At 36.2% G+C, this 3,773-nt stretch overlaps 1 pseudogene; it reads left to right on the plus strand.

Annotated features, from left to right (window-relative positions):
* The first annotated feature begins 265 nt into the window (after positions 1-265).
* On the plus strand, positions 266-3,515 carry LOC140830255 (pentatricopeptide repeat-containing protein DOT4, chloroplastic-like; annotated as a pseudogene).
* The last annotated feature ends 258 nt before the right edge of the window (positions 3,516-3,773 follow it).

Consider the following 3,773-nt stretch of genomic DNA (forward strand, 5'->3'; position numbering starts at 1 on the left):
AGCTCGCTCTCTTGCACGCAGGGGTGGGTGTCACCCATCTAGTGCTTCCTGCTTGTCATTTTGCCAATAATTCATTTCGTTTTAGCAAGTTTACCTACAAAGCAACCGAAACATATGATTGACAAACAATACGCATAAATTATGAATAAAACAAAAAAAATACAAACTCGATATCCTAAAACTTAATGGATTAAAATTAACATAATAAAATATGCAAAAACAACACATCAATAGGCGCCGAAAGTATGTAGTCTCATCCCGGATCATGCCTCTGGGTGACTTTCATACATTAATAATACCCACAATGTCATAGATAGGTCACCTTGGCATGATATCCCGTCAAATATGATGCAAACTAGTGCTGAGTGATCCTATTAAACTAACTGGTCATATCAAGTGTACACGTTCAACATGATATAAAGTGTCGTGAAAATATGAAACCCGAATGACCTATTTATATAACGATGTGTGATTCTACTTTCGTCGTTTCATTTTGATTTTTTATTACGCTGAATTTTTTTATTTCATATTATATTACTTTTATTAATTGTTTTATATAATTAAATAAACATGACTAAATAATTTGTCAACATTAATAAAATACTCAATTGTATCTTGAAGTCATGTATTTTCATGATATTGTTTTCTTAGCTATTTAATGACAGTAGAGACAAGAAGATAACGAAATCACAAACATAAATATTCAGTCAACAATAATAAAAAAGTCTCTCAATCAAAGAATAAACACATTGAATGCTTATGTTTGAAAATTAAATATGACATAAAAAATTATTAATTAAATAGTAAACTACCATGAAAATCAGTCACTCCAATATTATTCAAATGCATATGTATATATAAAAGTGCAAATATTTTGTTAACTTTTTTTAATTTTGTTTTTTTTTTAAATAATTTTGTACAATTTTGTAAAAAACATTAAATTGAATCGGACCGAACCAAATCGGTAGGCTAACCGAGCCCGGTCTGGACCAAGACTCAGACCGCTAGTTCCATAACCCGACCCTTAACCGACCACAAGGCAGCATCTCCATTTCCGCGGCCCTCATCCTCTCCTACGCCACCAATCATTCTCACCCCACTGTTCTCACTGCCTCTTCACAAAATCACTTCCCTTCTCTCGTTCCCCGTTCTTCCACAACACTCCCATCCGGTCCTGCAACGTTTTCCCTAATGGGCCTGGTGAGCATCGTGGAACTGTGAAAAGTGATGCTATTTTGTGGTAAAATGATTTGTTGACTAGCAACGCTCCTCTAAGACCGGATGACTACACGTTTCTTTTAGTGCTGAAATTCTGCGGATTTTTTGCTTTTGGAATAAGGATTGGAGGTGCACGGGAGTTCGATCATAGATGGATTTGTGAGTAACACTCTAATTTTGTTTTATGGGAGCTTGTGTGATTTGGGTAGTGTAAGAAAAGTGTTAGACAAAATGCAGCGGAAAGATTTGATATCATGGAATACTGTGATTGAAGTTTTCTACGATAATGATTGTGGGTTGGAATCGGTTGGTTTGTTAAAGGATATGCTTCCTGAGTTTGGGGTTACCCCGAATGCCATTAGTATTGTTAGCATTTTCCCGGCCCGTACAATTCTTGAAGATGAGACTTTGGTTAAATTGATTCATTGCTATGTTTCAAGGTTGGCTTGTATGGTGAGGTAAAGATGATCGGCAATGCTTTGGTTTATGCATATGGTATGTGAACATTTTGAGGCTTTGGAGGGAGCTTTCAATGAGATTGGTAATAGAAACGAGGTCTCTTGGAGCTCGTTGATCGGTAGTTTAGCTTATAGGGGTCTTCATAGCAATGCCTTGGACAGTTTTAGGATGATGGTAAAGCTGGGAGTGAAATTGAGTTCTATTACTGTTGCCACGATGTTACCAGTATTGGTAGAGCTACGGTTTTTCAGTAAGGGACGAGAACTTCACGCATTCAGTGTGAAAATGGGCATCAACTCTGATGTATTTGTTTCAAATGCCTTGATGTATTTGTAAGGAAAATGGAGATGCTTCACTGAAGCTTCAAATTTGTTTTGTAAGATGAGTGTGAGGAATGTTGTCTTGGAATACCATGATCGGTAATTTTTCTCAAAACGGGCACGAGCCAGACGCTTTAAAACATGTTAAGAGAAATGCAAGATCATGGTGAACTTCCTCACTGTGTCACTCTCACAACTGGTCTTCCTGCTTGTGCCAGATTGGGTTCTGTTACTCATGGAAAGAAAGTACAAGCAAGATCCATCTGGAACGAATATGTGTTTGAATTTTTCGTCTCAAATGCTTTAACAAACATGTATGCAAAATGTGGTTGCCTAGATTATGCTCAAAAGATATTCGACATCACTCTTAGAGATGAAGTATCATACAGCACGCTATTTCTTGGCTACTCACAAACTAGCTAGTGCTCAAACTCTGTTATCTTGTTTAAAGAAAGGGAAATTTCAGGTCTGAAGCAAGATACGATCTCCTACATGGGAGTCCTCTCTGCATGTGCAAATCCATCGGCCGTTAGAGAAGGGAAGCAGATTCATGCTTTTGCAATGAGAAGGTTGTTCCGTGATCATCTTTTTGTTGCAAACTCACTTCTTGACTTCTACATTAAATGTGGAAGACTTGATCTTTCGAAGAAGATTTTTTATCAGATTCCAAAAAAGGATATCGCATCTTGGGATAACATGATAATGGGGTTTGGAATGGTTGGGGAATTGGATTCTGCTCTTAGTTTCTTTGAAGCTATGGAGGATGATGACGTTGAATTTAATTCAGTATCATATATAGCTGTTCTCTTTGCTTGTAGTCATGTTGGATTAGTTGGAAAGGTAAAAGCACACTTCCGTGACATGATAGTACAGTACATAACTCTCTCCGATATGCATTATGCTTGCATGGTGAATCTTCTTGGGTGCTCCGGTCTTATGGAAAAAGCAGTGTTGCTAATCAATAATCTCAAGATTAAACCAGGTGTTAATATATGGGATGCTATACTTGGGGGCAAGTCGGCTATATGGTGACGTGGGGCTTGGCTGTCGAGCAGCAGAACATTTACTTTAGCCGATGCCTGAACATTCTGGGTATTATGTATTGCTATCAAACATGTACGCCGAAGCAGGGAGGTGGGATGAAGCAGATGGAATCAGAAAACTGATGAACACTACAGGCTGGGGAGGGAGAAATTAATTTAAATTCTCCCCGGCCTGTCGTTAATTTTTTTAAAATATTGCCCGCTTTTAAAATATTGCCCGCCGCGGACAGAAAAATTAATTATAAATTTTACCCGCCTTTTGCATAGGCGTGAGAATATATTTTTAAATTATAACATTTTAAATGCTTGCCCGCCTATTGCAGTGGCGAGCGAATTTAAATATTTTTAAAGTAGAATTCTTTTGTTTTTTATCACGTGTTCGTTTATTTTAGATATAATAATTTTGTTTTTTGTGTAATTATTGGTGGGTAATGTAAACCGACGAAATTAATATAATTTATTTTATGTAAAAAGATGATTTAACATTACTATACAAAAAGATGGATTTGACCTCACGTGCAGAGACCATTATTATTGTCCTTCTATATGAATTGATATTGTTACACACTTATTGATGTATATTTGATTGATAATTTTGGCTGTATCTTATCATATCTTTCAATGTCGACATGAATATCGTGAATTTGTATCGAATAATTAATGTTTTTGTATTTATTTGAAACACGAGTTGTCTTTAATTTTTTTTTAAAATATAGGCAATAAAGAATTCATG

Source organism: Primulina eburnea, chromosome 4, assembly GCF_022965805.1.
Source record: "Primulina eburnea isolate SZY01 chromosome 4, ASM2296580v1, whole genome shotgun sequence".
Taxonomy (NCBI): Eukaryota; Viridiplantae; Streptophyta; class Magnoliopsida; order Lamiales; family Gesneriaceae; genus Primulina; species Primulina eburnea.